Source organism: Eurosta solidaginis, chromosome 4 (assembly GCF_040869045.1).
Source record: "Eurosta solidaginis isolate ZX-2024a chromosome 4, ASM4086904v1, whole genome shotgun sequence".
In the NCBI taxonomy this organism is placed as follows: domain Eukaryota; kingdom Metazoa; phylum Arthropoda; class Insecta; order Diptera; family Tephritidae; genus Eurosta; species Eurosta solidaginis.
This window is the reverse complement of record NC_090322.1, coordinates 14,575,482-14,589,357: the sequence shown is the minus strand read 5'-3', so window position 1 is coordinate 14,589,357 and position 13,876 is coordinate 14,575,482. Positions and strand designations below refer to the sequence as shown.

General features: G+C 34.0%; 1 long non-coding RNA gene across 1 annotated transcript in view; it reads right to left on the bottom strand.

Annotated features, from left to right (window-relative positions):
• Nucleotides 1-185: 185 nt before the first annotated feature.
• The window catches only part of LOC137249114 (uncharacterized), a 154,862-nt gene continuing 141,171 nt past the window's right edge, over nt 186-13,876 (bottom strand). Inside the window, exon 3 of the long non-coding RNA XR_010952251.1 lies at nt 186-373. This is a non-coding gene — a long non-coding RNA (uncharacterized lncRNA). The remainder of the gene's footprint in view (nt 374-13,876) is intronic.

Sequence of the window (13,876 nt, the reverse complement as noted above, 5' to 3'; positions counted from 1 at the left end):
GTCGCTGTGGCTGCCAATTTTCGTATATCGATCGTTTGATAAGCGTTCCTTTCGACGTTTGCGTTTTTGACATGCGTTCGCGTTGTTGATGTGATTGTTGTTGTTTCAGTTGATATATTTGCATTTACTTCGTTATTAAACACACTATAAGGTCTCGTCTCCTGCGGGGAGCAGTAAAACATTGTTTGCTTGAACCTATGAGTGTCAGCTCAATATTTTTTTCTCTGGCTTGAGAAGTTTAAATATTATTTAATGTGCGTGAGTCTTCCATCTGCTTTCTCACACCGAAATTAATTTCCATGTTTTCTTCTCCATTTTTGTTATGCAGTGCCTTAATGAAGAAGTCAGTTTTCTTTGAAAGCGAGTTGAGTAGCTGTAAAGAAAAAAGAAAATATTTGTTAGTTCAAGCGATCTGATAAAGTAAAACGGCTAAGTACGTATTTAATGCAATAACGCAGAGAAAAATTCGATCTGAAAACGTTTTTATGCTTAGCTGTGTGGTATGGCTTTTTTCAACATAATGTAATAGAATTTACGAAAGGAAGGATTCGATTGATCAAAACAAAATTAATTCCTTTCTGATAAGTACAAACTTGTCGAAACGAAAATTACATTTTTTCCAAAAAACAGTTTTTGTGTTTGTTCGCTGTGAACCAAACATTCAAACGTGGAGCATTAAATCACATTTCATTTTGATTTCTCCGCCACATAATGTTGTCAGTTCAATGCAACAAAACCTACATAAGAAGAAAGAAAAAAAACTAGCAAGACAAAATTAGATTGTCTTGACGAAACGTACGCAGTTGGACTTTTCTACTCTCTTCTCACCATTTCGCTTATGTCAATGCAGACTTGAAATCGAAGATTTTAAAAAATAATGTAAAAGCGGACTTTCAAAAGGAATCACGGCCTTTACAAAATGATCAATTCGGGGAGGCAAAGATAAAAAGATCTGGAGAGGGAGACAGAAACAGAGTTAAAGAGAGCGAAGTAGTGAAAAGGAAAGCAAGGGTGAGAAGAAGAGTGGTGTAAGGAGGGACGAAGATGGACGAGAAGAGGTAATGGGGGAGATTTGTTACTATTTTTTCTTAAAGTTCCGAGTTATATATGACCCTTCTCAAACTAAACCATTAAACTTCTTGTCGGAAAGCTCCAAGAGTTTTTCTAAATACTATTGTGACAAAATTCTTCTCTTCACTGAATTAATATTTTCTATCAGAAGCAGACATCTTTTGTATAGCAGTGGAAGCAACCCGGCACGGAAAGCTCACTTGGACAACATGCAGACCCGTTTTTATACCACAAAAGATAATGTTGACGTAGGCTATAGTTATTTAGGGAACCGCTGCGTGGCACCGATGTAGTTTCAAATACGACTGATTTTATGACTGTGAAACGTGAGTCGAGACCGAAACCCTTTCGTCCAATTCTGGCAAAAGCTGCACAGCCAAGCATGAAGTGTATAGAAGCAATTTAGATTTAGAATACGCATCCCAAGGCAGTCGGTTATATGTACCGGAGCGACTTGGAATTTTTCCCGACCAAGGACTGTCATCTCAGTGTAACCCGATTTAATTTGTTGTGTCTCTGCTATAACAACAACAACAAGTGTATCGAAGATTCTTCCGCGTAACCATCCATGCAGCTACAGCAAGAGCAAGGGGGCTCCGAGTATGTTGAGACGCTCCGCATGGATTCCCATTCGATAGTGACTGCCTAAAGCCCCAATAACCATTGATAGATGAGCCTTGGTGAGACCAAAAGTTTCAGCAGACCGTTGGATAGCACCACTTCCGGACAAAAAGTCTCGCTACCCTGCAAGATGTAGTCTCCATCCAGCGTTGCTTTGCGAAGCGTATTAATAAAATAAAAAAATTTAAATAATTAAAAAATCGTTGGTGCCCAGTGTTACTCCGCATTCCCTAAACCCATCCATATTCGTTTCAGTTGTTCGCCTGCACGCTAGGAAGCCCGCCTGACAGTTGCCAGATATTTTGCTATATCGCGGCTCCCAGGCAATATTTATATTAATTTATATTAAAATAGTTCGACGCAACCGCAAAGGAGGTCAGGCATTCCCATGCCACCCGCGATCGCACCAGACTTGAACTTAGGGCTTAGCCGCTTGGCTGCCGGGCTGATTGTTAAATTTTCCGTAGTAGCACTGTACATCATTCCATCCACCGCATCCTTAATTACGGCAACCTCCGTTTGGACCACCATGCAGTGATCAGGCGCCTTAAACTTGCGGCTCACGGAGTTGACCAATTTCGGTTTTCCATGATTGATCGGCAGTCCTTATGACTCAGCCTACCTAGTCACCGAGACCAGACAACTCTGCAAAACATCGTGCAGGATGTACAAAAACTTACTTCTCACTGCAAATAGTTCCAGTACAAGTATAATAGTGACTAAACGTGTTCTTTATTACTTCGGGAGCTGCATATTTCCATTCAAAACTGTGACTTGCTCAACTGAATAAGATTACTTTGTCGCAAAGCTCTAGGTTTCTACTAAAACACATAGTGACAGAAAAGAGCATAACACGAACATCAATTCAAAAGTAGTTATGAAATATTTACTTCGTTGCTGCATAGTCCTTTCTTTCGTCGTAACTGTTTCTCAGCAGAAACATTTTCTCTATAGACTCTAGTGTGACAAAAATGTTCTTGGAAGATTTTCCAGAAAAATTAGACATCCTGACTCTCATAACTTACCTTCGCCACTTCGCTAATACATTTTTGAGTAAAAGTAAACTTTTTAGCTTGTCACCTTCGTCATGTCTTTAAACTCTGCCATAACACTCCTCAGCTGTAGCGAAGTAGTTCCTAACACTACTCCAGAGCCCTTCTGTGGACTCACAAAGGCATTCAGTAGAGAAATCATAAGTAACAGGGAAACAAGCAGTTCAGGCAACACTGGATTGAATGCTCAGGGCAAAGACAGGATGAATTGTTTATACTCCTAGTAACGAGAGTATCAGCCAAACTCATTAATCTAAGCTATATGGGGCAACGTTACCTACGATATCACCTAAATAAGCTAAATCTATCCAATCCACACAAATCTGTCGTCTCTGGGACTCCGTCGCTCTGACAAGGCAGAGATTTTCCGATCTAGGTGATATGACTCTTAATCCCTTCGTTATATGGAGTAAAAAGCCTGAGAGGTACGTATACACATTATAGTAATAGGCTGAAAGGTCAAGCACAATAGATCTAAATAAGGGTAAGGGATCAATGCAGGCTTACTAATAATATTAATACAACTCATTATTCGAATAGCCCCGAGGTTTTTTCTCTTTACTGCTTTTACACAATAGAGGTGGACGGTTGGCGCAAGGGTGCTCAAGTGGCGGAAGAGGCGATGATATGAGGCGATATATCTGTACACAGATGGTTCCAAAGTAGTAAAAGGAGTAGAGTCTACGGTATACTGTGCTGATCCGGAAAAAAGCAGATCCTACGGGCTGCCGGATTACTGTAGCGTTTTCCAAGCGGAAATAGTAGCCGTGACCAAAGCAGTAGAAACCCTGGAAGAAAATAGCCCAAGCTGCAATCGTGTTAACTTTTATATTGACAGTCAAGCAGCAATTAAGGCATACCACAGCATCTGAATGCGTGTTACGAGTGTAAGCAGTCCCTGGAGAGAATCGGGACAGGTAGAAGCATACATCTATATTGGGTCCCAGGGCATATGGGAATAGATGGGAATGAAAAAGCGGATGAATTACCTAAAAAGGGCGCATCCCTTGAAGCTTGCTCCGTAGACATCCCAATTAGACTGGGCCAAATTAAGCGAAGGCGAGAGGTGCACATGATCGACCAAGCAGGAAAGCGCGGGTTCAAGCGCGGTGCTGTAAAGTGTCGAAGATTATGTGCAGGTCTTACAACCTTAGACTAACAAAGTTGCTTCTATCATTAAAAAGAGAGGACTGTAGACTCATGACGGGTATTCTGACTGGACACTGCCTTCTGGCGTCACATGCCTTTAAATTAGGCTTGGTCAGTGATAGCAGATGTAGGAAGTGCGGGCTGGAGGAGGAAACGATCGAGCACGTTCTGTGCTCTTACCCTGCGCTTGCCAGGCTAAGACTCCAGCTATTAGGAGTGATACAGCTGTCAGATCTAGAAGCAGCAAGTGGCTTAAATCCTAGGAAGCTTCTAGTATTTGCCAAGAGGACGGAGTTATTTTATAACATAGATCCTGGTTTTTGTGAGGGTTTTTTTCAGTTTGGTCGTTAAAACAAACTTCTAGTAACACTACGGACTTTTCAGTCTATGTGAGGTCCTCATGGACCGGCCAGTTCAACGTAACCTGCTTTTATTAAATAATTCTCAGTGGCATCATACTTCTTTTCGTCATTCTTTTTAAATTCTACTATGAAAAAAAGTGTTTACTTCATACTCTGGAGAGCTCCTTTTCTATGCTGCCCAATGCCATAACCTTTTCTCATGGGCTGAGAGAAAGTCATTAAATTTTGATTGGTCAACAAAAGGTATTCTTTTATAACACCTCTGCGTTCGTGTTCAGCTATTTTACTTTCTAAACTTTTGTAATTAAATTTATGTAGCATCCTTTCACACTAAACACACACACAATTTACATGCGGCCTTTTTATTACCCAGTTTCTGTCACCGCATGCCTTTAAATTTTTAATTAAATTTTATTTACAATCGTTTAAGGTTTCGTAGCAAATATGCACACAAACACATACAAATGCTGAACAAGCGTTTCTATGCAATACAAATGACAATGTAAGAGCGTGAAAGAGAGAGAAAAGGAGAAAGAGTGCGCTGACAAAAGTAAATATATTTTCTTTTTTCACATCAAAATACCAGAGAAGAGCATTTAAAAAAATAACATTGACAATGTTGGGAAAAAACACAACCATGTACTTACACATACACTCACAGCAAAGGGTGTGTGTGTGTGCGTGTGCGGGGTATGCATCAGGTCACTAAAAATGTTAAACAAATGTTCTGTGAATGCTTGCAACTGTCTGGCTGTGAAAGTTGTACATGGCTATAAACACAGCCTAAATATGCGCTTATGACACTCACATAATGTAGGCGTGTCCATTGCAACTGACACTCAGTTGACAGTCGTCATATCAACTGCAGGTTTTTTTGCATCAGCTCTCTAATTTTTTTTTTTATTTTTTTACGCAATTCGACCTCCCGTAGGCTGCTATGCGTTTTAGGTCGAGTAACTTTTCAAGGTAAAGGTAAAATATCTATTCACAAACACAACCACAAAATTTTTGAAAATCATAAAGCTTACAAAAACTCGACGCAAAGCACCGCAAAAAAATAAAAAATAAAAAAATCTTCTAAACAATGGCAATGAAAATAAGCTGCTAAACAATAAAGTCGCTTAGGAATATCAAAAAAGTAAATATCTATATATGTAGCTAGGTATGCATTTGTCATACTATTTACCACATCGACTATGTCTACGAGTCCCAAAGTGGCCTAAAGTGGCCGCAGCTGCGACGTTGTTGTAGTCAGTTCGCTTGCATCAAGGAGAAGGACACAGCCTGTCAAGCGTTTAAAATGAGTGCAAGGCCAATGCGTATTAAATGCAATTGGAACTTTATGTTGAAAATATTTATGTGTAAATCTATATGAGTGTGTGTATAAGACCACATGTAAATAGTATTCTTTTAGGCTTATAAATGGGCTCAAATCGTAAATTGTCCATATAAATAATTACAAGCACTAATAAAAGCTGTCGTAAATCGAAGAGTATTACTGTTGTACATGGCGTATGAGTAACATTTTGAGGGCCTCAAACAACCCAGCCGGAAAAGTGTAAGACTACGCCTTTTCCAACTGTATTCGAGAAAAGGGCAAATGTATATAAGAAATGGCCAAATGAATTTAAAAAAAGGCAAAATGTGTTCGAGAAATTGGCAAAAGAGTTTTAGAAAAGGCAAATGTATTTGAGAAATGGGCAAATGAATTTGAGAAAAGGCAAAAGTATTTGAGAAATGGGCTAATGAATTTGAGAAAAGAGCATATATATTCGAGAAATTTGCAAATGAATTTGAGAAAACGGCAAAAGTGTTTGGGAAATAAACAAATGAATTTGAGAAAAGAGCAAAAGTATTCGAGAAATTGGCAAATGAATTTGAGAAAAAAAGCAAATGGATTTGAGAAACGTGCAAATGAATTTGAGAAAAGAGCAAATGTATTCGAGAAATTGGCAAACGAATTTGAGAAAAGGCAAATGTATTTGAGAAATGGGTAAATGAATTTGAGAAAAGGCAAATGTATTTGGGAAATGGGCAAATGAGTTTGAGAAAAGAAAAACGTATTAGAGAAATGGGGAATAGGCAAATGTCTTAGAGGAATGGGCAAAGAAGTTTGAGAAAAGGCAAATGTATTTCAGAAATGGGCAAATGAACTTGAGAAAAGGCAAATGTATTCGAGAAATGTGAAAATGAATTTGAGAAGAGCCAAATGTACTCGATAAGCGGGCAAATGAATTTGGAAATTATTTCGGTTTGAGTTTTTTGATTTCCCTGTTACGGTGGTTATCATGGCAACGTTGTATGATTTTCCAGCCAGTTAATACCAGCATTTTTGTAGTTAACTTATAGTGAGTTACTTTTGGAATCTCGTAAATTAGTCAACTAGTGGGCAGTTTTTTTTTTTTTTTTTTTTGCCGAAACAATAGCCGGCAAGTAGCAAGGTGGTTATTTCTGCATTACTTGATAACTAAATATAAATAAACTAATTTCAGTTGACTTTTCAATTAACTGCAGACGTACGAAAAAAAATCAATTCGGTCCAATACGCTATAGTTCGAAAGTCCTGCAGTGCACAAAATCAGTTTTAGGAAATGGAAGCCTTCTGTTGGTTAATATGGCACAGTGGCATAGGAAGTTCACATTCTTGTGAAACTTGTCTACAACATTATGTGACTAAGAACTAACTAAGAAGATAGTAGCTAAAAAAAGAGTTAATGGCATAATTTATAAGCTTAACCTATCCATGTATAACTAAATGTTTACATAGACTAATTAATTTTTTTAGACAAAACCGAAACATGCATAATAATTTTATTAGAATACTAAACTATAGCCAACTAAATCAATAAAACTCGTATTAGATTTCATGCCTTCCACAGCTAATAAAGTTAATTAATTACGTTAAACAACAAATACTTTGCTCATTTAAATAACGAATATATATGTAGGCATATACACATTTGTACACATTCGAAACGTTAATGAAAGTTCATCCAAAACTTATCCATCACTAGGACAAATTCAGGGGTGAGCCATAGAAGAGCATTTAAATAGAAAACATATTTACATTTCAGCTAAAATTCCTTAAATTCAATAATAAAAATATATATGCTTATGTCGAATAATATATACAAATTAATATTTGTATAAAGCACCATACTGTCCTATACATGTGTATACATTTATATTACATATACATAAATTGCTGCTATATTTGTAAACACATCATCACAACCAAGTCATTCTCCATTAACCACATCAGCCGCACAACCATAAATCGAAGGCAAATATTTTATTAATTAAAACAATCCAATGAAATCGTTAAGCTACTAACGTTCACACAGCTAATAACAGCTTTAGTTGTTGTTATTTTTGCTGTTGTTGCTCTTGTTTTAATCAGCCTATGGCAATTTTTCAATTTTCGTAGCATTATTGAATTGATGAGCTGAAAGATAGACGTGTTTATACTAGAGTTGCCACGAATATTCGGCAACTATTCGGTATTCGGCCTATTCGGCCACTTTTTTGCTATTCGGTATTCGGCCGAATAATACTTACTATATCATGTAAAAAAGACACGCTATATTACTCAAAATTATGTACTTATTTCCAAATTACAACACTTTAGCATTTAAAATTGATCAGTGGTAAGTTATGTTAGACAAAAATAAGCTTTTCATCATTTTTGGGTAGTAAACGATTATGCTTTTCATCGTAAATGTTACCAGCATCAGAAAATAAGGTCTCACTATACACGCTACTTCCAGGAGAAGAAAGATAAACTTTAGCAAACTTTTAAACTTAGCCACAGCATTCTTCTCCACGTTCTCCTCATCATTAGCATTTCGCATATTATCTGTAGCGACTTCCTCAAAGCTGTTCCAGAAACTGTCGTGTATTTCAGTACTCCTATCATTTTCATTCAGGCTTCTTTTCTTACGAATTGGAGAAGAATCGTCATCGGTACTATTTTCAGGGCTTCTAGAAGAATTTTTTGTCTTGCTCTTTCTGCTTGAACCAATCTTAGGAAACACGGTTTGAAGCGAGGATCCAGAAAAGCAGCAACCAGATATTTGTTTTTTTCATCGAAGCTGAATCGCTTTTCAAACTCGCCTTGCAGTGAAGATCTCATTGTTACTAAATTTGGTACTTTCTCAGCTGTCTCTGCTTTTCCCAGATATTTTAATAAATTTATTGCATGTGGAATCACTTCAGAGATGCAACAGATACCTGAGCTCGTTATTTTTGTAATCTCTTCGAATGGTTTGAGGAGTTTGATACATTGTTCCAATAGTTCCCATTGTCAGATTTATTAAAGTTTCATGATCTGTTATGTACAAGCAGGAAAACAGGTGTCCACTTGTCTTAATCCAGCTAACGCGCCCAGACAAGCATGTATTTCGTGCCGAATATTCGGCCGACAGCGTTGCCGAATATTCGGTATTCGGCCAATTCACTATTCGTGGCATCTCTAGTTTATACAACATGGAAGGGAATTTTGATATGCAAACCCCGCGCGTTAGAAAATGAAATGTAAACATGACTCATATATACATAAATATGTATGAATATATGGAAATAAGGCTAACTAGGGCTTCTAGTATTTGACTCCCCTAAACGGCGCTTAGAAGCAGAACATATCAACTCAATATTCGTACAGTGTCACTATAAGGCACCATGTCGTATGGGTAACATTTATTAATAAATTTTTTGAAACCAACATTTCGGGCCATAATAGCAGTAACGACACTAGCGACAAATATAACAGCAAACGCATTTTCATTATTGAAGAAAAAGTTTAATTAAAAAACGGTCAATCAAAGCCTCCTACGTAGCATTGGCTTGATATATAGCGTTCATAATACATTTACATTAGAACTGATATTATTCGTCCATTTATTGAGTTTTCTTTTAATATTTCAACATTTTTTCTTATTAAAATTTGAATTCAGTGCTTGTCAAAATATGTATATCTTTTAAGCAGAACTCTAGGTTGAAATGGCCGGTTAATAAAGACCTCACATAGACTGAAAGTGTCCATTTTTATTTTAGTGATAAAAGTTTTACAAAAATTTTAGTTCAAAAAATATGGACTGAAATTTTTAAAAAATTTGCGAGTGTAAGTCACAAAGCTTTTAAGGAAAAATGTGTGTACTAAAATTTTAGTACTACAAATTTTGTTTTAAAAGTACCAGTCTTTGCAAAAAAAAAAAAAACAAACAAATTTAGTACTAAAATTTTGTGTGAAAATTTTGTAATAAAATTTACGTTAAAAGCTTTACTGAACTGAGTCCAAAGTTTTTGAACGAAATGGGTAAACAAATATTTTTAATGCTAAAATCTTAACCAACATTACAAACAAATTTTGTAAAGCTTATTAGAAAATTCAGTACTGAAATTTGCTATAATTACTGTTTATTAGAACTGTTCAAAATAAACGAAACAAGTAGGAAAATTTTAGAATAAAAATAAATAATTGTGCACTAAAGTTTGCAATAAAAATTCTACTGAATTGACTCAAAGTGTTTGAACGAAATAGGCATACAAAAAATTTTAGTACAAAAATCTTAAACGCAATTATAAAAAATTTAGTTCAGTTCACGAAACTTTAAAACTAAAATTTACGAAGAAAATAAATTGGAATTGTAAAAACTTTTTTTAACGAAATATGCAGTAAAACTTTAGTACAGAAATAATAAGCACAGAATTTTTTAAATTTTTAACCAAAGATTTCGTTATATTTTTTAATTAAAATTTGCATTAAAACTGAAGTAAACTGTTTTAATAATTAAATTACAAATTTAAGTAAAAATACTCTGAATGAAATATATGCATTCAATTTTAGAAGTAAATAGCCTTACACAGTTTTTACTAGAATTTGTACAAGAACTTTAGTACTTGAGATGTATTAAAAATTTAGTACTAAAATTTTGCTGATCTGATATTTATCAGAACTTAATTCTTAAGAAAATGTTTTAGTTAAATGTTCTAAGACTTTAGTACAACAAATTTTTTTAAAGTATTAATATAAAAAAATACATTTATTTAAAAAAATTTTGTATAGTGGCATTGCGTAAAAGTCAATGCTCGTAAAGGATAATTAATTGTTCAGTTTAGTTGGCAGAGTCTCAGATAAATTTAGCGTTTTGTTTTTAAAAAACTTCGTTTAGTGTTGTAGTGAACTTGCAAGGCTTCTTGAAAAAATTAAATACTCGAAAAAAATTGACCTTTGAAAATTTCTCTCAACTCTTTCGAGAATGTATGTGGAAATTTTAGTACTAATCTTATTCTTATCGGGACCCCCTAATAAAGCAGAGAACGAGGGCGGTCCCACTCCACTGGAGGAACCAGATAGAACACGATTTAAATTCCATTGGTATTACCAATTAGCGTCAGTTAGCACCAAACCGTTTAAGCGGTTGATCATCAATTAATTAAGTAAGTAAGCAAAAAGTGTCAAAGATCAAGTGTAGGCCTTACAAACTTAAGAATAACAGGGTTACTCGTATTATTGAAAAGAGGATACGCACGCTTGTAATCTGTATTTTGACTGGACTCTGTCATCTGGCCTCACATGCTTTTTCAATTATGCCTTGGCAGTGATGGGAAGTGTACCAAAGTGCTGGTATATAAGATTTTAAAACAATTTGTATAATAATTCATGATCAAATTTTAGTACTAAAAATATGTACTGTAGTTTTCAATAGTTACAAATAAAACTTACATTTAAAATTGTATTACTTAAGCTATTTATAAAATTAGACAACCCAGCATTTGAGCTGAAATTTTCGGTAAAACTTTAAAGAGCATTTGAAATGAAATTCATAATTGCATTTTAATACAAAGAAAGTTGAAAGCTTATTAAAAAAGTGTGCACAAATTCAGAGCTTAAGCCTTTAAATAAAACTTTTGTACCAAAATGTAATAACACTTTTTTACTTAATTATTATTAAACTAATCAGAATATGTAAAACTTTTGTACTAAGATTGATTTTAGTACTAAAACAAATATTAAAATTTTAGTACTAATTTTTTTAAAACCTTATTTAGTGCTAAAAATCAATAATTCACTACAAAAATACATATGATATCAAAGTAGACTACTAAACTATGTTCTAATTTATAGTACTAAGCATGTGTACTAAAACTTGGGTTTTTTGTAAAATGTAAAACTTTTAGTACTAAAAATATGTAATGAGGTTTTCAATAAAACTACAACTTTAATTTATACAAAAATTCTATTACATAAGCTATTTATAAAACTAGAAACCCAGAATTTAAGCTGAAAACTTTGCTAAAACTTTAAAGAGCATTTGAAATGATATTCATAATTGCATTTTAATACGAAGAAAGTTGAAAGTTTATTAAAAAACTGCTCGAAAATTTATTACTAAATGTCTAGTTACAGCTTTTGTAACAATATGTAATAAAATCTTTTGTACTAATTTAGTATTATACTAGTAAGAATATTTAAAAATTTAGTAGTAAAATTAATTTTAGTACTGAAACAAATACTCAAATTTTAGTACTAATTTTTTTATAACCTTACTTAGTACTAAAAATCACTGATTCACTACAAAAATACAATTGATATCAAAGTAGGCTACTAAAATATGTTCTAATTTATAGTACTAAGCATGTGTATTAAAACTTGGGTTTTTTTGTAAAATGTAAAATTTTTATTACCAAAATATGTACTGAAGTTTTCAATACAAATAAAACTTAAATTTATACAAAAATTGTATTACTTAAGCTATTTAAAAATTAGTCACCCAGCATTTGAGCTGAAATTTTCGGTAAAACTTTAAAGAGCATTTGAAATGAAGTTCATAATTGCATTTTAATTCAACAAATTTTGAAAGTTTGTTAAAAAAGTGTGCGAAAATTCAAAACTTAAAAAGAGTTTTAGTACTAAATTTCTAAGTAAAGCTTTCGTAAATATTTGTAATAAAAAAATGTGAACAATAATTAGTATTAACCTAGTCAAACTTTAGTACGAAGATTGATTTTAGTACTAAAACAAATACTAAAATTTTTATAACCTTACTTAGTACTAACCTAACCTAATCTAGTACTAAGCATATGTACTAAAATTTGGGTTTTTGTAAAATGTAAAAAAGTTAAAAATTTAAGCCAGTACTAATAAATCATTTGTAATTAAATACTAAAAAAATGGCACACAACTTCGCGTACAAATAAATTTATTTCTAATGCATTGGCTCTTCGCCTTAAATTCTGTGTTAAGGTAGTAATTAAAATTTTTTTATTTACACGTTATATATGTATATGGGTGACTTTGTCTTTACATCTGCATGTACATATTTACTCACTGCATATTTTCCTCTACAAATCTACACAACTACCATTCAAACAGTTATAAAGTAAATTGCCTTTGCTACTTAAATTGCTGCATCAATGAATTCTAATCAAAACATACTCAATAGCATCGCCGGAAGCATGAGTCGGATATAGCATAAGTACGGCTGGTTTAGAAGATATGTGTGTATGTATGTATGTAGAGAGTCGTGCTGTGCCATATCGCCAACACATGTCTTGTAGAGGAGAAAAAGGAAAATACTCGAAATTAGCTAACAAGAGCAGACAAAATTGAAAAAAAAAATTTTTTAATTCAAGATTTCAATTTATAATTTCCAAGTCACAGTCGGTTGCTTCTAACACTGATGTTGCATGTTAAACTAATTAAATAATATGACATGTGATTATTAAGATAAATCAACTCAGCTAAATCTTTACCTCAACATGTATGTATATATTTGCACACAAACAAATTTATTCAAGTTTAAATGCGCTTGACTGCACTAGAATTGGACTGAAACTGTCTTTCCAACAGCAAAATATCAAGTTTTGATATTTCCACATATTTTCAGTCGTAATTAGCGTTGCCAAATGTCTCTTATTGGCCGGGACATCCCGTATTCTTCACAAATTTTGAAGTGTCCCGCCGGGAACTACTATGTCCTGGCATTTTCATAATATCAAAATTAAAAAATTTTAATCTGCTACGAAACATGGCCATATTTGCGGCTTCGATTGTATTCAGCTAGCATATTGCATGCAACTATGTAAAGAAGAAAAATTCATCCCTACCCTGCAAAAATCGTGTGACCAAAAACTCACACAGCCACACGGTACGATCACATTAATAGGAACGAAACAGAAAAGTTGGTCAAAAATCTACTCTCACCCATGCAAATGTGACTATGAATATGACTACTACAATAACCGGGCACAATGACCGTAAATTACTAGTCAGATGACATGGAGCATTTTTGCAGGGTACTGTGGTTCTTAGTATTGTCCATGTTTGACATTTCGCACCCTAAATATTCATTTTGCATGGGGAAGTGTTGTGTTTTAAAATAACGTTTGGAAAATGAATCCATAGAATATTGAATTCGCATTAAACACAGTAAACGTATTAAATCTTTGCCTGTTTCATAAAAATATTTGTTATAAATAAATGAGTTTAAAAAGTTTAATTCTATCTAAAAATTATTTCGCCGAATGAGCAACCCATACAAATACATAGGTGTTTCTTATTTTTCAAATGTCCCGGGAAATTTTTAAAAATCCCGGGAATTTGGCTCAAATTTGAGGTTT